A 22,261-nucleotide genomic window follows, 5' to 3' on the forward strand; every position below is an offset into this window, starting at 1 on the left:
TCCATCAAGCTACCAATGACTTTCTTCCCAGAACTGGAAAAAACTACTTCAAAGTTCATATGGAACCAAAAGAGAGCCTGCATCGCCAAGTCAATCCTAAGCCAAAAGAACAAAGCTGGAGGCATCACGCTACCTGACTTCAAACTATACTACAAGGCTACAGTAACCAAAACAGCATGATACTGGTACCAAAACAGAGATATAGATCAATGGAACAGAACAGAGTCCTCAGAAATAACGCCGCATATCTACAACTATCTGATCTTTGACAAACCTGACAAAAACAAGCAATGGGGAAAGGATTCCCTTTTTAATAAATAGTGTTGGGAAAACTGGCTAGCCATATGTAGAAAGCTGAAACTGGATCCCTTCTTTACACCTTATACAAAAATTAATTCAAGATGGATTAAAGACTTAAATGTTAGACCTAAAACCATAAAAACCCTAGAAGAAAACGTAGGCATTACCATTCAGGACATAGGCATGGGCAAGGACTTCATGTCTAAAACACCAAAAGCAATGGCAACAAAAGCCCAAATTGACAAATGGGATCTAATGAAACTAAAGAGCTTCTGCACAGCAAAAGAAACTACCATCAGAGTGAACAGGCAACCTACAAAATGGGAGAAAATTTTCACAACCTACTCATCTGACAAAGGGCTAATATCCAGAATCTACAAATGAACTCAAACAAATTTATAAGAAACAAACAAACAACCCCAACAAAAAGTGGGTGAAGGACATGAACAGACACTTCTCAAAAGAAGACATTTATGCAGCCAAAAGACACATGAAAAAATGCTCACCATCACTGGCCATCAGAGAAATGCAAATCAAAACCACAATGAGATACCATCTCACACCAGTTAGAATGGCAATCATTAAAAAGTCAGGAAACAACAGGTGCTGGAGAGGATGTGGAGAAATAGGAACACTTTTACACTGTTGGTGGGACTGTAAACTAGTTCAACGATTGTGGAAGTCAGTGTGGCGATTCCTCAGAGATCTAGAGCTAGAAATACCATTTGACCCAGCCATCCCATTACTGGGTATATACCCAAAGGACTATAAATCATGCTGCTATAAAGACACATGCACACATATGTTTATTGCGGCACTACTCACAATAGCAAAGAGTTGGAACCAACCCAAATGTCCCACAATGATAGACTGGATTGAGAAAATGTGGCACATAGACACCATGGAATACTATGCAGCCATAAAAATGATGAGTTCATGTCCTTTGTAGGGACATGGATGAAATTGGAAATCATCATTCTCAGTAAACTATCGCCAAGGACAAAAAAACCAAACACCGCATGTTCTCACTCATAGGTGGGAATTGAACAATGAGAACACATGGACACAGGAAGGGGAACATCACACTCTGGGGACTGTTTTGGGGTGGGGGTAGGGGGGAGGGATAGCATTAGGAGATACACCTAATGCTAAATGAGAAGTTAATGGGTGCAGCACACCAGCATGGCACACGTATACATATGTAACTAACCTGCACATTGTGCATATGTACCCTAAAACTTAAAGTATAATAATAATAAAATAAATAAATAAATAAAAGAAAAAGATATATAGATGGAAAATAAATTTTGACAGGTGCTCAATATCATTAACTAGTCTTTAAGGAAGTGCAAATTTAAAACTCCAATAAACTAACCACACTAAGTGTTGGTGAGGATGTGAAGGAATTGGAACTTTTTGTACATTACTGGTGAGAACATAAAATGGTACAACCACATTTTGGCAGCTTCTTAAAGAGTTAAACATCCACCTACCCAGCATACACCTATACAAAGACTTGTAAATGAATGATCATGACAGTTTTATTTGTAATATCCCCAAATGCAAGCAATCCAAATGCTGAACAGGTAAACAGACAAGCAGAGTGTAGAATATAGAATATACAATGGAATAAACAATCATGAACTAGGTATACCTGCAACGATATAAATGAATCTCAGAATAACTATTGAGTAGGGGAAGCCAGACCGAAGGAAAGAACAGATGTTCCTTTTCATGGCCGCTTAGCATTCCATGGTGTATAGGTACCACATTTTCTTCATCCAATCCACTGCTGATGGGCATCTAGGTTGATTCCATGTCTTTGCTATTGTAAACAACGCTTTGATGAACATATGGGTGCACTTGCCTTTTTGATAAAATGACTTACTTGCCTTTGGGTATATACCCAGTAATGGATTGCTGGGTCGAATAGCAGTTCTAAGTGCTTTCAGAAATCTCCAAACTGCCTTCCACAGTGGCTGAACTAGTTTTTATTCCCAGTAACAGTGTATAAGGTTCCCTCTTCTCTGCAGCCTCACCAGCATTGGTTGTTTTTTGACTTTTTCATAATCGCCATTCTGACCGGTGTGAGACGTTATCTCATTGTGGTCATGTCCTTCGCAGCAACATGGATGGCAGCCATTGTCCTAAGGAATTAACCCAAGAATGGAAAACCAAATAACGCATGTTCTCACTTATAAGTGGGACCTAAACACTGAATACACATAGACATAAAGATGGGAACAGCAGACACTGGGGACGACTAGGGAGGGAGGGAGGCAGGGAGGGAGCGGAACAGAACGTGGGCTGAAAAAGTACTACTCACTACCTGGGTGACTGGATCATCTGTACCCCAACCTTCAGCACCCTGCAATATACTCACGAAACAAACCTGCACATGTACCCTTTAATCTAAAATAAAAGTTGAAATTATTTTTTTAAAAAACAGCACATAGTATATTATTCCATTTACATAAAATTTTAGAAAACACAAATGAATGTGTTGACAAATCAGTGGTTGCCTGGAGAAGGGGGAGTGCAGAGAGGTACATGGGGAATAAATTATAAAGCGACTGGAGGAAATGTTTGGAGGTGATAAATGTGTTCACTATGTTGATTGCGGTGATGATTTCATGGACGTATACATCTGTAGAAACGTTGGTGTACACATATGTTGTATTCTCAAATTGTCCACTCTGAGTATGAGCAGTGGGGATTAAGAGGAAAATAACAGTAGAGAACAAAATCAGAGCTTGGCCTGGCTCTCTGCTGACACCGTGCAGAGTGTGATTAAATCAGATCTGTCCAACTAAGATCTTGGGGAGGGGTTGAGGGGTGGAAGGTGGAGGGAGGAAGGGAGAGAAGACAGAGGGCGGGAAGAAGGGAAGGAAGTGAAGAAGGGAATGAGGGACGGAAAGAGAGAGAAGGCGAAGAGAGGAGAAAGGTAAGTGCATTCTGGAAATCACCGGCAGCTCCGCTCCGCAGAAAGGCCTTGGCCTGTGCCATCTAAGGGTGAAGTTACGTGGTTATCAAATTCCCCTTCCCTGGAGCCCCTGGCAAGAAGTTGATGCCAAAAACAGAAGGAGGGGGTGCAAGGAGGGAGGGAATCAAACCTTTTGTTTCTCTTTTTTCCCCTAGGACCCGGTCTCACGCTCTTCCCCCTCATCTCTCCCGGGGCACCCCTCCGACCCCGGCTGCGAGGGGTTTCCCGCGGGAGGTGGACGAAGCGTGGACCAGGACAGGCGCCTGGCACTGGGGTTTCAGAGCCGCGAACAGGCCCTAAAGGCCGGGAGGGAACGCCAGTCCCCACTCGAAGCCACTTCCGTACAGCCTGGGCCAGGTGCGCGGCGTCCCTCGCCTTCGCCTCCGCTTCTGCTCTTCCCCTCGCGGCCCCGCGCGCCCTGCGGCCCGTGCGCCCGCGCCCTCCGCCCCGACCCCGGTGAAGCCCGGCCAGGCGCGGCGGCGGCGGCGTCTCCACCGAGGGAAGGTCGTCCTCACGCGCTTCGGCCTCAGGGCGCCTCTCCGCACGGCCTCGCAGCCTTCCTGTCCCGCCCACGGCCGAGGCCGCGGCTGTCGGGGTGGCCCGGAGGGGTGCAGGGCTGGGCGGGGGCGGCAGGACTTGAACTGGCACCTGCTCTCGCGGAGGCAGCAGCAGAGCTCACCCCTTTCTCGGGAAATGTTTTATCACTGATACAACGCAGTCCCCAAAGCGAAGGGCCAGCGGGCGGCCAGACGCACCCCGGGGACCTTCAGGTGGACACCCTGGGCCTCCGCACGCCGAGCCGCGGGGGAAGAGGGGCGGCGGGAGGGAGGGAGGAGTGGGCGGCCGGGGAGCCTGGCAGAAGAGGGTGGGCGAGCAGGGAAGGAGGGGCGTCGGGAGGCGGGGGGAGGGGCGGTGGAGACCCCAGTGGGGTGGGGACGGGGTGGAGCTAAGAAGAGCCGGGAGAGTGGGGACCCTCTGGCCACTCCAGAAAGACCTACTGGATCTGCTCTCCTGCCCTTGCTCACCCTTACCCTCTGTCTCCCATTCACTCTTTGGTTTGGTGATTCCTTCTCTCTCTTTCTCCTTCCCTCCCTCCCTCCGTCTCTCTCCCTCCCTCCCTCTCTCTCCCTCCCTCCCTCCCTCTCTCTCCCTCCCTCCCTCCCTCTCTCTCCCTCTCTCCCTCCTTCCCCCGCCCAATCCTGGGCTGCTGCGTGAGCTTTACACTGAGGTGCCCAAACCAGCGCAGTCGTGGTGCCTGCAGAGGCTGAACTAGCACCTGCAGGTGACCACAGACTCTCTGCAGTAACCCCCAGCCAGGCATTTTCCTGAGCACTCTCATCAGAAGGACCACATTTGGTCACTCTGTTCTTGGATGTCCCTCTTGTGCCGGAAGCCCATAATTTGACTTGATTTGTTGAATTGCTCCCGATTGTTTTTTTTTTCTTAATTCTAAGAGATAGGTATAATGAGATGATTGTCATGGCCCATTTAATAGAATCAGGGACCAAAAAACACCCATCGTTCAGCTTCCCATCTATTTTCTCACCCTAGCAGGGTTTCTTCACTGGATGGGGAAAGGAGCTGACCCATCCTTACCGCCCCCCTAATTCCTTTATTAGCACCTAAAAAGAAATGAGGATCAAGCCATGAAAAGATATGAGGAACCTTAAGTGTATATTATTAAATAACAGAAGCCAATCTGAAAACTACATGCTGTATGATTCCAACTATAGGAGATTCTGGAAAAGGCAAAACTATGGAGGCAGTAAAGAATTTTGAGACAGGATTTCATTCTGTCACCCAGGCTGGAGTGCAGTGGCACGATCATGGTTCACTGTATCCTCGACCTCCTGGACTCAGATGATCCTCCCACCTCAGCCTCCTGAGACTACAGGCACGTGCCACCATGCCTGCCTCATTTTTTGTAGAGATGGGGATTTGCCATGTTGCCCAGACTGGTCACAAACTGCTGGACTCAAGCAATCCACTTGCCTCGGCCTCCCAAAGTGCTGGGATTATAGGTGTGAGCCATTGCTCCTGGCCTCTTGTTGAGTTTTAAGAGTTCTTTCCATATGTTGGATAACAGTCCTTTATCAGATATATCTTTTACAAACATTTTCTCCCAGTCTGTAGCTTGTCTTCTGATTTTCTTGACAGTGTCTTTCTCAGAGTAGAAGTTTTTAAAAGTCCAGCTTATCAATTATTTCTTTGATGGATTGTATCTTGGGTGTTGTATCTAAAAAGTCATCTTCAAACCGAAGGTTATCTAGACCTTCTCTAATGTTATCTGCTAGGAGTTTTATATTTTTGCGTTTTACGATTAGGTCTATAATTTTGAGTTAATTTTTGTGAAGGGTGTAAGGTCTGTGTGTAGACTCACTATTTTGCATGTGAATATCTAGTTGTCCCAGCACTATTTGTTGAAGAAAAACTGTCTTTTCGCCATTGTATTGCCTTTGCTCCTTTGTCAGATAAGTTGACTGTGTTAGTGTGGGTCTGTTTCTGGGCTCTGTACTATTCCATTAATCTGTTTGTCTGTTTTACCAATACCACACTGTCTTGAGTATTGTACCTTTATAGTAAGTCTTGAGGCTGGGTAGTGTCAATCATCTGACTTTGTTCTTCTTCAGTATTTTTATGGCTACTGTGGGTCTTTTGCTTCCCATGTAAACTTTAGAATCAGTTTGTCAATATCCACAAAATAACTTGCTGAGATTTTGATTGGGATTGAGTCTGTAGATTGAGTTGAGAAGAATTGACATCTTGACAATAATGCATCTTCCTATCTGTGAACATGGAATATCGCTCCGTATATTTAGTACTTTGATTTATTTCATCAGAGTTTTGTACTTTTCCTCATATAGATCTTAAACGTATTTTGTTAGACTTAAACCTAAGTATTTCATTTTGTGGGGGTGCTAAATGGTACATGTTTTTAATGTCAAATTCCACTTGTTCATTACTGGTATATAAGAAAGTGATAGACTTTTGTATATTAACCTTATATACTGTAAACTTGCTATAATCACTTCTTATAGGTTTTTTTGGTCAATTCTTTCTGATTTTCTCCATAGATGATCATGTCATCTGAGCGCAAAGACAGTTTCTTTCTTTCTTCCCAATTCAATTATCTTTTATTTCCTTTTCTTATTTCATAAGCTAGGACTTCCAGTATTATGTTAAATAGCAGTTGTGAGAGGGGACATCCTTGACTTTTTCCTGATCTTAGCAGGAGAACTTCTAATTTCTCACCATTGAGTATAATTTTACCTGCAGGATTTTTTTTTTGGATGTCCCTTATCAAGTTAAAGAAGTTCTCCTTTCTTTCTAGTTTGCTGAGAATTCAGGATAATTTGATTGGGGTATAATTACAAGCAGTAAAATGAACACATCTTAAGTGTTCATTTGAACATTTTGAGAGTGGTATTCACTCAGGTAACCACAACTCCAAATAAGACACAGAACATTTCTATCACCTAAAAAGTTTCATAATTTCCCAGTCAATTCTCCCCATCTCAAAAAAAACCACTTTCTAATTGCTATAATCTAAGATTATTTTTGCCTGTGTTTGGACATCGTACAAATTATTCCATGCAATAGGTATCGTCTCTGACATCTTTTAGCCAACATGATATTTTGGAGATTCATCCATGTTGCAGTATGTATCACTTGTTTATTCTTTTATATTACAGAGTAGATTCCATTGTATAAATATACTTTGATTTATTTATCAGTTCTCCTTGATGGACATTTGAAAATATATTCAGTGTTTGGCTATTATAATGATGCCGTTTGATGAGCAGAGACTTGTTAATTTAACATTTTACTTCATAGTTAGTGCTTTTTGCATCCAATCTAAAAAATCTTTATCTACATCAAAGTCTCAAACATATGTTCTTATGTTTTATTGTAGTTTTATTGTTTTAGCTTTTACATTCAGGTCTATGATCCATTTCTTTTTTTTTCTGTTCTGTACAAGGTTGTAATACTTTTTTTTTAATTTTTATTTTATTATACTTTAAGTTCTAGGGTACATGTGCACAACTTGCAGGTTTGTTACATATGTATACATGTGCCATGTTGGTGTGCTGCACCCATTAACTCATCATTGACATTAGGTTTATCTCCTAATGCTATCCCTCCCCCCTCCCCCTACCCCACAACAGGCCCTGGTGTGTGATGTCCCCCTTCCTGTGTCCAAGTGTTCTCATTGTTCAATTCCCACCTATGAGTGAGAACAAGCGATGTTTGGTTTTTTGTCCTTGCGATAGTTTGCTGAGAATGATGGTTTCCAGCTTCATCCATGTCCCTACAAAGGACATGAACTCATTCTATGATCCATTTCAAATTAATTTTTGTCACTGGTGTGAGTAGAGGCTAAGGTTCACAGCAACTTCTGTCTCCCAGGCTCAAGCGATCCTCCAGTCTCAGCCTCCTGAGTAGCTGGGACTACAGGCATGTGCCTCCATGCCCAGCTATTTTTTTTTTTGTATTTTTGGTAGAGGTGGGGTTACACCATATTGCCCAGACTAGTCTCGAGCTCCTGAGCTCAAGCCATCCACCCACCTCGGCCTCCCAAAGTGCTGGGATTACAGGTGTGAGCCACTGCGCCTGGCCTATTTCATAGATTCTAAGATGCATTTCTTTTTTTTTCTCATTTTAGCATCTCTGAGGTTGGGGTGCATCTTAACATCATTGTCCACAAACTGTCCTGTGCTGTCATTTTCCCTGTGTCTGAACAAACTTGGTAGTTACACCCGTGACTTGATTGGGTAACCTCAACCTTTGATGTTTCAATCAATGAACCATTCAGGCATCATTGAGATCATTTTCATCTTGCTTATTTTCCTGAACATCTTTCTGTGAAAATCAAACAAGTCCCAGGATCAAACTCCCAGGTGTCAACAGCTTGGAAGAGTTCCACACACTTTTAAGAAATTTTCTGGCCAGGCACGGTGGCTCATGCCAGTAATCTCAACACTTTGGGAGGCTGAGGTGGGCAGATAGCTTGACGCCAGAAATTCAAGACCAGCCTGGGCAACATGGCAAAAGCCTGTCTCTGTGGAAAATACAAAAATTAGCCAGGCGTGGTGGTGTGCGCCTGTAATCCCAGCTACTCAGGAGGCTGAGGCAGGAGAATCGCTGGAACCTGGGAGGCAGAGCCTGCAGTGAGCTGAGATCGCGCCACTGTACTCCAGCCCGAGCGACAGAGCAAGACTCGGCCTCAAGAAAAGAAAAAAAAAAAATGCAACTGAAGGAAACCTAGTGTGCAGAAATGTTTTGAAGAAAACTTCAGAAAAAAATTCTATTAGTCTTAAAGATATGAGAAGATATTACATCCATTAAAGAAGAATAATTTACCATAAAAAATTCAAACAATGAAAAGGGCTCTTAAAAATGTAAAACATGGCTGGGCACAGTGACTCACACCTGTAATCCCAGCACTTCGGGAGGCCGAGGCAGGCAGATGACCTGAGGTCAGGAATTTGAGACCAGGCTGGCCAACAGGGTGAGACCCCGTCTCTACTAAAAATACAAAAAATTAGCTGGGCATGGTGGTGTGAGCCTGTAATCTTAGCTACTTGGGAGGCTGAGGCAGGAGAATTGCTTGAACCCAGTAGGCGGAGGTTGCAGTGAGCCGAGAAAAGAAACAGAAAAAAGAAATTTGTGAGAGCTGAGCATAAGCCACACTAAATGCACACACAGGAAATATTAATACGTATTAGTTATGTTTTGAGGGCATATGTTCACAAATACAAAACCTCTGGGGAGGCTGAGGCGGGTGGATCATGAGGTCTGGAGTTCAAGACTAGCCTGGCCAACACAGTGAAACCCCGTCTCTACTAAAAATACAAAAATTAGCTGGGCGTGGTGGCAGGTACCTGTAGTCCCAGCTACTCGGGAGGCTGAGGTGGGAGAATTGCTTCAACTCGGGAGGCAGAGGTTACAGTGAGCCAAGACTGTGCCACCACGCTCCAGCCTGGCTGACAGAGCAAGACTCTGCCTTTTCTTTCTCAAAAATCCCTGGAGTCTGCCTTTGCTTGAGAAATTAGTTTATCCAGCTATACTTGATGGAAAACCCAGTGTTTCAGTAGCAGAAAGAGCTTTGTGGTGTAAGCCATTCTAGAATAAGTAGACAGGCTAGGGGTCTCTTCCGTGGGATGCCAAGTTAGCTGTGTCCCAAAGACAGACCTCACACAAAGACTCCATCCCAGGGACACAATGGCTCTCCCGAAGCTAGGACTCTGGAATCAGGACACAGGTTGCTCTCTCTGGACATCTTTCTCTAAGTAAACAAGTTGCTCTTCCTTAAAGTAGCTGTTGTGTTGCTGTATTCCCATCACATTCCCAGGGGTGTGAAATAGTAGACTCTCCAGTCTACTAGAGATGGGGCCATTTTCTCAGCAACACTTGCTTGTTATATCCTGTTAAAAAATCTTAACGTAGAAAAATGGGCAAAGCATAAATGTATAACTCCGTGAACAACTACAAAGTGAAAACGTATATAGTCAATATACATATTTTAAAAAATAAAACATTATGGGCTGGGCACGGTGGCTCACATCTGTAATCCCAGCACTTTGGGAGGCCGAGGCAGGCGGATCACCTAAGGTCGGAAGTTCGAGACCAGCCTGCCCAACATGGAGAAACCCTAACTCTACAAAAAATACAAAATTAGCCGGCATGGTGGCACATGCCTGTAATCCCAGCTATTCGGGTGGCTGAGGCAGGAGAATCGCTTGAACCCGGGATGCGGAGGTTGCGGTGAGCCAAGATCACACCATTGCACTCCAGCCTGGGAAACAAGAGCGAAACTCCATCTCAAAAAAAAACATTGCCAACACACCAAAAGCCCCAAACAGTATCTGCTATCATTGCTATCATTACTTAAACACTGTGGTATAATTTTTCCAATTATTGAATTGTGAACTGTACATTTTGATTTTTTAGTATATTCACAAGATTTTGCAGCCGTCACTATAATTTAATTTTAGAGTATTTTTGTCCTCTGTCAAAGAACCCCCCCATACCCATTCGCTGCCACTTCATACTCCCCACATTCTGTCCCCACCCTAAAGACCTACTTTTTGTCTCCATAGATTTACCTTTTCTGGACACTTTATATAAATGCAATGAGTCTTTTGTGACTAGCTTCTTTAACAGCATAATACTTCAAGGTTCATCCATGTTATCGAAAGTATGGATATGTCATATCTTTTTATTGCCAAATAACAGTCCATTGTGTGGCTGTACCAATATTTTATGTATTCATTCCTCAGCTGAGAGACATTTGGCTGGTTTTCACTTTCTCGCTATTAACAATAATGCAGCTCTGAACATTTTTGTACAATAAAAATAGCATCCTACAATTAATATGGAAACAGCAGAAATTTATTTCTCATAATTCTGGAGGCTGAGAAGTTCCATATCAAGGATCTGATAGATTCAATGTCTGGTGAGGAAATGCTTCATAAATGGTTCATAAATGGTGCTTTCTTGCTGTGTCTTCATGGTGGAAGGGGTAAGGTCTTCCTGGGGCCTCATTTATTTACGTATGTATTCATTTATATTTTTGGAGACCCAGCCTGCATCTGTTTTCCCCTTCTTCCTTGAATGTAAACCCTAGAAAGCCGGGCTTTCTTTTGAGAGCTTGGGAGATTTTTGTCTCAACTCAAAGAGACTAGAGGATGACCCATCCATTTTTCATTAGTTTTAAACTCAGCTTTTTTACTTCCTGTAGAGTTTCAGAATTTGGCAAAGGTCTCAAGGCTCAAGCTGGTTGTCTGAAGCCTTTCAAACCCCCAGTTTTATCACCACATATGAGGTATGCATCCAAGTTTATTTATTTATTTTTTTTGCATGTGGATATTCAATTGTTCCAGCACCATTTGTTGAACTTTAAACATGCATTTAAAGGTGTGTATACATGCTGATTTGTCAAAGGGATAGACTGGGCTAGTTATTTACCTATATTTCTCAACTCTAAACCTTCCTTCTAAATCCTGCTCGGTGCTGCTGGGGCTGAGGCTCTACAAACTCTATGTCCTAGACTCCCTTGCCAGTTGGCTTTCTGTTACATCTGCCAATAAGAACTGTTAATAAGGGACTGATGTTGGGAGAAAAGCTGAGTGTTGGGAGAGAAGTTGAAGCAGGGCTTGGAACATGTCTGGGGCCCAAGGTCTAAACCCCCTCTTGGCCTTTGGAATGTGTCTGGACTTGCTGGCTCCTTGCTTCTAGCACTCCCATTATCTCAAGTAGCCATATGTGTCAAAGAACATGCTAAATCATCACAGCTGTAGCTCATTCACTTGATACACCGCTTCCTTTCAAACCGCACGTCCTCACCACCTGTTTCTTTGTTTGATCACCAATAAACAGGGTGAGCTCCCAGAGCTTGGGGCCTTTGCAGCCTCCATACTAGCATTGGCCCCCTGGTCCCACTTTCTCTCTTAACTTGTCTTTTCTCATTCCTTTGTCTCCACCGGACTTCGTCACCCCCACGGCCTGGTGTTGGGTCCTATCACCCCAACAACTGGAATACGGAAGGGAATAAGAAGAGGATTCCTTCCTAATTGCTAGCTTCTGTTAGCAGTAGCTGATGCCATGGCCCCTGCTGCCAGCTCTCAGTCTTCACCTGAGCCAGGTGGCACCCCTTCGAGAAATAGAGTACTACCCCTTCACCTCCTTCACCTGCCAATCTGGGCTTCCTCTGTGGAGGTCCCAACACCCACTGGTCTGTGTCCTCTTCTCAGAGGTCCCAACACCAGCCACAGGACTCCTCTTCTCGGTGGTACAACCAGCAGCTTCCAGGCCCTGCCACATATCCAGAGCTTGGGGATCAGGTATAGAGAGCCAATCCCCTGGGAACCCATGCATTAGTCCCAGGGGGCCTCTCCTCCAAGTGCCTACATTCTGGAAAAGCCTCGATTTTCTACAGTCATGATACCTGGGTAACTCAGTGCTCCCTTTTGGATTTTTCTTAGCCCTTCAACACCTATGTAAATCTGCATGAAATTTCCACTGTTTGAATAGAGTGTCATTCCCTGCTGAGCCGTAACTGATACGCTGTGTTTCCAGTGTCCCTCATCCACTAGACTCAGTGGTGTCAGGAATGGTGTGGTATTTTGTTATAAATTTAACTCCTTAGGTGGACACACAGAGAGCCTCGATAAATATTTTTAATCCATCAGTGCAAGGAGTGTGGTTGTCAGAAGTCAGCTAAAAGTCCAAGTTTAAATCTAAGCTCCGCTGTTCACAGCTTGGGTGACCTCAGCTTCTTTTTTGGAAATGAAGTTCATATTTTCCGAGCACTTTCTCTGTGCCAGGTGCTTCCAAATGTATCTCGTTTAATCCTCACAACATACCTCAGAGGAAGACATCATTTTTACAAGTAAGGAAATAGAGGCTCAGAGAGATGAAGTGGTTGACCCGGGCTGTCTCTCTTATAAATGGTGGGCTGTGATTCCCACACCACTGGAGTTTCTGGAATCAGGGGCTGCCTGACTCCAGAAACCATTTTCTGTGCATTTCATGTAGCTCCACCTCAATTGCCTTCCTTTCCTCATCTGCAGACTGATTAAATAAAATGTATCATTTGGATGAAATTAGATAAATAATTCTGAATGCATTCTTTTTTAGAATAAATTATCTGCAGTTCAGTACTTTATTCTTACTAATAAATTCCAAGCAACACTCCTACTCACGGGCCTGGCCCTTCCCATGCATTTTCTTTTCTTGCTTTTTTTTTTTTTTTTTTTTTTTTTTTTTTTTTTTTTTTGAGATGGAGTCTCGCTCTGTCACCCAGACTGGAGTGCAGTGGAGCCATCTTGGCTCACCGCAAGCTCTGCCTCCCAGGTTCAAACGATTCTCCTGCCTCAGCCTCCTGTGTAGCTGGGATTACAGGGATGTACTACCATGTCCGGCTAATTTTTGTATTTTTATTAGAGACAGGGTTTCACCATGTTGGCCAGGCTGGTCTCAAACTCCTGACCTCAAGTGATCTGTGCACCTCAGCCTCCCAAAGTGCTGGGATTACAGGCATGAGCCACCGCACCCAGCCCCCATACGTTTTCTCGCTGGCCATGCTGCGCACCGTCTGCTAAGTTGCCATGGCTGCCTGGCCATCTGACTTGTCACCCTCTCATCCCTGACCTGACCCCAGTGTGTCTGCTTTTGCAGGGCCAAGGGGTCAGATTCTTCTGCAGAGGACAGCCCTGTGAAGTCCAGGTTACGGACTCCTGCTCAAGCACATGTAGGATGCCAGCCTGATGGTGTCTGGGTCCTTCAGTAGTATTCGTGGCAGCCTGCTGAACTCTGCCTTCCACGATCCAGTTTATATTTTAGGGCCCCAGTGTAAATGTTGCAAAGTCTTTCCCATTTCCCCTGCCTCAGAACAGCAGCATGGAAAGCCTAGAATGGAAAAAGAGAATGAGCCCAAACCCAGCAGCTCAGGCCAGGAGGCATGCCTGTTCCACATCGCTCCACGTGGCTTTGTGTTTGTTGCCTCCACATCTGTTCCAACCCAGCTAGGCTGGTGCAGAAGGAGCCCAGGGGGTCCTGCTTATCACTGAATTCCTTTACTGATGCATTGTTTTAAAGAGAAAAAATCCCCATGAAAGGTCCACCACAGGAACTGGGGACCTCTCAATGATCCCAATAGGTAAGGAAGACTCATTTGCAGTGAGCTCCAGGGGACCTTTCTACAACTCACAGTGACCAGTGGGAATAGGACACACAAGGTGATGCCAAGCCTGGCACAACAGCTGAGTACCTTGAGTCATCCCAAATCCCAGAGTAAATGCAGGGCACCTGAGGCAGCTGCCAAGGGACAGATGTTCTTCAGAGCAGCTCTGGACAAGGCCCTCATTTATTTCTGTCACCTGCCCCTCTCTCTCTTTAAAAACCTAGGCATTTTGTCTTCTTTTTCTCATTTTTGTCCTACACAGGAACATGAGAGCCACCTGGTGGAAGGTTTTATTAGCATGGAGGACGAGGGAGAGTTTGGCAGCTTGGCAGAGCTGCAGGTTGTGGAGAAGCAGCTGAGACAACAGCCCTGAGAGAGGAGATCTGTGCTTCCCTGGAGCACAGGGCAGGTTGACACATCAGCTGCGGAACAGTATCTGGACCAGAAGTCTTTGCTCACTGTGAGAGACAGGCCGGGTCACTTACTTGCTCACCACACATGGGGGCTGAGTGGTGGCTGTTAGAGATCCATGCAGGCCAGTGGTTGAGGCTCTGAAGGGGACATGGCTGTCGCTGTGGGAGCAGGGAGCCAAGAAAACTGCTGAAGCAAGCAGCCTGCTTTCGGAGCCAAGCCCCGAGGGGCGGGTGTCGGGGCTTCCATTCAAGGGTCAAGTGAGAAACCTTCAGCCACTTGGCAGACTCCACCAATCCTGTGTTGAAGCCAGGCGCCAGCTGTGACAGCAAGGGGCCAAAGTCTTTTACCAAAAGGTAAAATAGGCTACCCAGATGGGACGGGTGTGGCCAAGTAGTGCTACCACCTTGGGCAAGACCCTTCTCCTAGCTGGGATTAGGTTTTCTCCTTTAAAATTCCACCCCTCCAGCAATCCTCAGTGATGGCCTGTTGTTTTCCTAATGCCAGTCCCGGGAAGCAAAGCTCAACAAAATCACCTGTTGTCAGGGATAGTGGAAGACGGAAAGATAAAGCACTGGCTTCCCCAGAGTCACAGATGGTGGGTGGAGGTTCCCACAGAGAGTTCACGGGAATCCCCAGGCCGTCCTCAGGGCTTTAGTTTACTCCCTCCCTATAACTCAAGAAAATACAGGGGTTTCCAATAGAAATTTAAACCTAGTAGCCTAGAAGTATTCCTAAGGGACTGCAGACTGAGTAAAATGTAAAATATAATATACCCAACTTTTATTAATGTAAAAATGTATCAGTTGACCCAGTTATCCCCTCTCTTTCCAAAGGAGTGCCTCCCCAGTTAGGTGGACACAAAGGGTTCCATATTAGAAACTTGATTCACATTCCCCTTTCCTTTCTCAGCCACTCACACAGAAGGAAAGGCTAATTTTTAGGGCCCTGCCAGAGCCAAATGTCACTTTGTAGTCCCTGGTCTGGGCCGCCCAGAGCAGGCTTCCCCCAGCTCCCTGGTCTGAGCAGAACTTTAGCAAGAGGGGAAACTAGGAGACTCTAGTGAATATCTGAAATTACAATCTCTCATATAACCTATATATAATCATTAGAAACACCAGCACAACTATAAACCTTTCAAATTAGCAAAAGGAAAACACATACCCACATGAACTACAAAATAATCCCAATAGAAAAGATAGAAAGGGGAAACAAACTGAAATAAGAAACATATGAGTATTATTTAGGAGTATTACTCCAATAAATGTAAATGGAATAAACTTAGTTATTAAAAGAAAAGACTGCTGGACAAGATGGAGTAAAAGCACTTTTTGCTATTCTTCTTGCTAAGTACACTTAAAAACCTTGGACATTATATGAAAAACAAGCAAAAGAAAACACTGAAAGGTGGAGAAAAGAAGGCAGACTGGCTAGGGCCCTCAGGACCCAAGGAACCACATGGTGGTGTGTAACTTCCCTGCTCTAGCCAAATGCCATGAAAAAAAAAACTGTGCCCTCATTCCCGCTCCTCACAGCAAAGAATGAGTGGGGAACCTAGACTTCCATCAGTTGCATGTCTTTTCCTCTCCTCACTGGGATGGTTTCAGAGGAAGCTGGATGGGGAACTGAGAATTTCACCACCTTCAAGCAATACTGAGCGCTCATCCCACTCTGCAGTGTCAGTGGAAGCAATGTGGGGAAGGGCAATGAAGTGCTCCTACTAGCCAGGGTGGTGTCAGCATGTCAGCAGAGGTCTCAGGGAGGCTGAGCTCCCATCTTCACCTAGCACTAATGACACACCCTTCTGCACCTGGGTGTCAACACTGGCAAAGTGAGGAAACTGGATTTCCACCTTCACCAGGTACTAATGAGGCAGCTCCTCCTCTCCTATTCCTCACCATCATGGTGTCAAAAAAGGCATGATAAAATAGAAGACTTAGATAAATCCAGAGTCTCATAATAACCAAAATGTTTAGGATATAATACAAAGTTAGTTGTCATACCAAGAACCAGAAAAATCTTATATTTTTATGTTTTTTGGAGACAGAGTCTCACTCTGTTACCCAGGCTGGAGTGCAGTGGCATGATCTCTGCTCACTGCAACCTCCATCTCCCAAGTTCAAGCGATTCTCCTGTCTCAGCCTTCTGAGTAGCTGGGATTACAGACGTACACTACCATGCCTGGCTAACTTTTTGTATTTTTAGTAGAGATGGGGTTTCACTATGTTGGCCAGGCTGTTCTCGAACTCCTGACCTCAAGTGATCCTCCTGCTTCAGCCTCCCAAAGTGCTGGGATTACAGGCGTGAGCCACCGCACCCAGCCAGAACCAGAAAAATATTAACTTGAATGAGAAAAGACAATTAATGATGCCAATATCAAAATGACACAGATGTTGGAATTATTTGACATTTTTTTAACTTTTTATTTTAAAATAATTATGGATTCATAGGAAGTTAGAAAAAGGATATCAAATGAGGTCCTGTGCAGCCTGCAACCCTGCACTCTCATATCCCTAGTGATAGCATTTTGCATAACTGCAGTGTAATATCAAAACCAAAAAATTAACATTTGTACAACCACAGTTTATTTGGACTTCACCAATTATGCAATTATGCGTGAACCCATTTGTGCATGTGTGTCTGTGTGTGTGTGTGTGCATAGTTCTATGCAATTTTATCACATGCATAGCTTTGGATACCTACCACCACAGTCAACAGCCAAAGCTGTTCCTTTGGCCACACCTTTATAGCCACACCTATAAAGTGAGGCTGGTCACCAGAAAGACCAAGGCATATTTAGAGGTTGGAACCTTCAAACTTATCCTGGTCTCTGAGGAAGGGAGAGGGGCTGCATACTGAGTTAAACACCAGTGGCTCCTGACTTAATCATGTCTATGTAAAAAAACTTTGATGAAACTCTTAAATGACAGGCTTTGGAGAGATTCTATGCCTGTGACCCCATCAAGGTGCTGGGAGGGTGAAGTGCCTGAAGAGGCATGGAAGTGCCCCTGTACCTCACCCCACGTATCTCTTCAGTGTGGCTGTTCCTGAGTTGCATCCTTCATAATAAACTGACTAACATAAGTGAAGTGCCTTCCTGAGTTCTATGAGCTGTTCAAGGGAGTTATTGAACCTGATGAGAGGGAATCGCCAGTGTGTAGCCCGTTGGTCAGAAATACACATCACAATCTAGGACTCGCAACTGAAGTGAGGGCAGTCTTGTGGATCAGAGCCCTTAAACCTTCAGAGTTGACACTGACTCCAAGTAGTTAGGGCCAGAATTGAATTGAATTATAGGACACACAGCTTGTGTCCTAAGAATTGAAGAGTTGGTCGTTGGAATGGGAAAAACCCACACATATGGTGTCAGAAATGTTGTGGTAAAAACATTTCAGAACCTATGATATATGATATGAAATTAAAACAAATCAAATCATAAAGAATAAAAATAAAAGTCAAAACTATTTCAAACAAATTCAGTTCAAAAGAAATCATGAATCAAGTTATTAATATTAGTCATACAACTCACAATGTGACACTCAAGATAGAAAAAGCCAAACTAGTTGAGGCAGACACACATATTAATAAAAGTAAAATCCACACTGAAGCTGCAAGTATCACAAATAAGATATGCACCAAAAATATAGCAATAAAAAAACTTAACTATGAAAAAATAGCAGAAATTGGAAATCATAACTATGACTATGGAAGATTTTAACTCACCTCTGTCAAAGCATGACATACCCCAAATAAATATGAATCTAAATAAAATAATTGATAAGGTTGAACAATATCCTGACAAAACTGCATATACATTTGCAAGTTCCCCTAGAATAGGGGTCCCCAACCTTGGGCCACAAACTGGTGTCACTGGGCACAGTAGGAGGTGAGCTGCAGGCAAGTGAGCATTACGGCCTGAGCTCCACCTCCTGTCAGATCAGTGGCTGCTTTAGATTCTGTTGTAAGCACGGATGCTATTGTGAACTGCACATGTCGAGGATCTACATTGCACATCTATCCTTATGAGAATCTAATGCCTGATGATCTGAGGTGGAACAGTTTCATCCTGAAACCATCCAAACACCACCCACCCGCATGAAACTGGTCCTTGATGTCAGAAAGGTTGAGGACTGCTGCCCTAGAACATACATTAGGCAACAAAATATGCTAGATATATTGCAAAATATATTAGAGAGTACACGGTTTGTCTATAATGCAAAAATAATCTAGAAAATAAAAAAATAGATGGGGGATAAATTAACCAACTATCATTTTTTACATTATCATAAATAATCTTGGATCAACAAAGAAATAAAAACTAAAATGATAGACTATCTTTAAAACAATTATATGACATCAATACCTATGAAAACAGTATAAAATGGGCTAAAACTGTGTTTGGAGGAAAATTCATAGCCTTAAACACCTACATATCTAAACAAGAAAAGGAAGTATCCAGCTCAAGAAATCAGAAAAGGAGCAATAAACCCAAGGAAAGCAGAACAAAAGAATATAAAGTTAGAAATTAATAAGCATAAGAACTGATCATTTTGGGGGGTGGGTCATGGAGAAGAGCTACTGTATAGCCTAATCAAGAAGTAAAGGAAGCAAGTGCAATCACACATTATAAATGAAAAGGGCAAAATAAGCATGAATACAGAGAAATTATTCCAGAGGATTTTGCAATTATGTATACAAACACATTTGAAAAGCTGAATAGAGGAAATTGGTTTTCAAGAAAATATAGATGACCAAAATTGGCCTTGAGATACAAGACTACCCAACAGATTGATAACAAGTGAAGATGTTAAGAAAGCTTAAAAAAAATTACCCCCCAGCCCCACCCCCAAAATCTGTTAAGTTTAAATGGTTTCAAAAGTAAATTATTTCAAACTCTCCAGGAATGTATAAGCCTGATACTATTAAAGTGTTTCAGAATGAGAAAAGGAAGAATCATTCCAATTTCTCTTTATAAACTGGCATAATATTTATACAAAATAATTAAGAAGAATGCAAAATAAAAATCTGTAGAAAAAATTTTTGGTGAAAAATTTTTGCTAAACCACTACACATTCATTAAAATGGGCAAAATCCAGAACACTGACAACACCAAATGCTGGTGAGGACGTGGAGCAACAGGAACCCTCATTCATTGCTGGTGGGAATACAAAATGGTACAGATGCTTTAAAAGACAAGTTGGCAGTGTTACAAAATGAACACACTCTTATCAGACAGTCCAGCAATTGTGCACCCTGATATTTACCCAAATGAAACATGTCCACACAGAAACCTGCACATAAATGTTTATAAAAGCTTTTTTTCATAATTGCCCAACTTTGGAAGCAACCAAGATATCCTTCAATAGGTGAATGGATAAATAAACTGTGCTTCATCCAGACAATGGGATATTATTTTGTGCTAAAATGAAATGAACTATGAAACAATGAAAAGACATGGAGGAAACTTAACTTTACTAAGTGAAATAAGTCAATCTGAAAATGCTACAGACTATATGATTCCAACCATATGACATTCTAGAAAAGGCAAAACTACTGAGACAGTAAAAGGATCTGTGGTTGCTGGGGGGTGGGGGAAGGGAGGGATGATTGGGGGAGCACAGAGGATTTTTACGGCACTGAAACTATCTCTATGGTACTATAATGATGACTACATGTCATGATACATTTGCCCAAAGCCATAGAATGCACAGCACCAGAAATGAACCCTAGTGTAAACTATGGACTCAGGGTGACAATGATGTGTCCATATAGGTTCATCAATTGTAACAAGCATTTTGCTCTAATGAGAGAGGTTGATCATGGGGAGGCTATGCAGGTGTGAGCGTTTACGGACAACCACTATACCTTCCGCTCAGTTTTGCTGTGAGCTCAAAATTGTGCTGAAATATAAAGTTAATTTTTAAACACAAAATTAAAATCTATGCTAAAATGCTAAATGTGGACAAATAAAATCCATCTGTAAATGAAAAAATAACACACTGTGACCAAGATGGGCTGACCTCAGGAATGCTAGGCTAGTCCAGTAATAAAAAACTATCACCATCAGACTAACAGGCCAAATGACAAAGGGCTAAATCAACACCCCCAAGATATGCAATTCAACACCCATTTCTGATTTTTGAAACTAAAAAGAGGAAGAATATATGTGTGAAACTAAAAGCCATCATCATGCTTAATGGTGAGTAACTAGAAACATAATCTTTAAAGGCAGAAGCAAGACAAGCCTAGTCTGTATCAACACTAATCTAGAGATAAAAGCCAATGCATTCACACAAAAAGAAAAAAATATTGGAGAAAAAATGGGAAATTATAATTTACAGATAATTTATTACTATCATACATAGTAATAAAGTATTTTGATTTATTACTATCATATATAGTAACAATCTGTAAATGATGACTTTCTATACGTAGAAAACCCCAAAATTGCTGAAAACCTATTAGAAACTTGAGTGGAGAGGCATATATCACAGCTATCATCAAAAATCTATAGCTTTTCTAAGTATTAAAAAAAATAAAAGGAAGTAAAGATCTTATTCACAATAATAATCAAAGAGAAAATTACCTCAGTGAAATGTTAAAGGAAATGTTCAGGGTGTATACAAATAAAATTCCCTATTTTACTAAGAGATAAAGAATTTAACTGAATAGCAAGACAACTCGCTCTTGGATGGGAATACTCAATATGATAAATTGTCAGTTCTTCTAAGTGTATAAATTTAAAGCAATCTTAAAATAGCACACCATTGGGATTTTGAGAGGAGCCTAACAAAAAACAAAAACTAGAATTCATCCAGTTTCTAGCTTGGAATAAAATAAATATTGGAAATCAAATAAAATAAAGATGTTGAATGGGCCAGTAATATTGGGAAAGACAAGAGGAAAAATGGATTATTGATCTAACCATAAGAAAACCTATTATAAGGCTGTACTAATTAAAACAATTTGGTATTGTAAGTACTTTGGTGAAACAGAATGGGAAGTCCAGAAAGAGACAAGAGACACAAAATAATTTAAGGGTGGCATTGCAAAGCACAAAGGAAAAGAAAAAAATGCTCAGCAAATGCCTTGGGGACAACTAGCAAACCATTTTTAAAAATCCCTATTTACCTCACTTCTTACACCAAAATAAATACCAGATGGAGCAAAGGGTTCATTAACCCATGTAAGTTATAAAAAGAAGCATGAATGTTTTTGAGTATAATTCTGTTTAGTGCAGACTTTCCAAGCAAGATACAGAGTCCGAAGACTGTTAAATACATGATTAATATATTTTATTACCAAAGGAAAAAAATGTCCCCCCCAATTTTATGTATAAAGTCATAAGACCAAAAGCAAACTAGGAAATTTTTATATTACATAAGATGGAAAAGAAAGCAAACCCCTTAATTTATAATGAGCTCATAGAAATTTACAAGGAAAAAAGCACTATTCCAATAGAAAAACAGACAAGCAAACAAAAGAACCACAAATGTTCCATCTGCAAGTTAAACACGGTAAGATTAAGTCTGTCAGGCAGACAAAAAGGTCAGAAGTTGATTCCCATTTCAGAGAAAGGGCAGTAGAGTTTAAATGTTGTAGAACAAGGCAATTTGTATCTAGTGAAAAAAAGGTATGTGCCTTTTGACCCAGACATCTCACTTGTAGAAATTTACCCTGTGGTAACTATGAATAGTGAGAAGAGTTAACATGTACTGAGTGCTCGCTATAAGAAATCAGGGTAAAAAATTCCCAAATGGATCATCTCATTGAATCCTCAAAATGACACCATGAGGAAGATCTTATGCCCTTTTTATAGATGACTAAACTGAGGGTGAAGAAATTAAGGACTTGTCAGGCACAGTGGCTCACACCTGTAATCC

The 22,261-nt window shown here is 42.4% G+C and overlaps 1 long non-coding RNA gene across 1 annotated transcript in view; it reads left to right on the forward strand.

Moving 5' to 3' along the window:
• The first annotated feature begins 3,190 nt into the window (after positions 1 to 3,190).
• The window catches only part of LOC134757291 (uncharacterized), a 64,976-nt gene continuing 45,905 nt past the window's right edge, over positions 3,191 to 22,261 (forward strand). Inside the window, exon 1 of the long non-coding RNA XR_010131094.1 lies at positions 3,191 to 3,244. This is a non-coding gene — a long non-coding RNA (uncharacterized lncRNA). The remainder of the gene's footprint in view (positions 3,245 to 22,261) is intronic.

The sequence above is a fragment of the Gorilla gorilla genome, chromosome 16, assembly GCF_029281585.2.
Source record: "Gorilla gorilla gorilla isolate KB3781 chromosome 16, NHGRI_mGorGor1-v2.1_pri, whole genome shotgun sequence".
NCBI classification, from domain to species: Eukaryota; Metazoa; Chordata; class Mammalia; order Primates; family Hominidae; genus Gorilla; species Gorilla gorilla.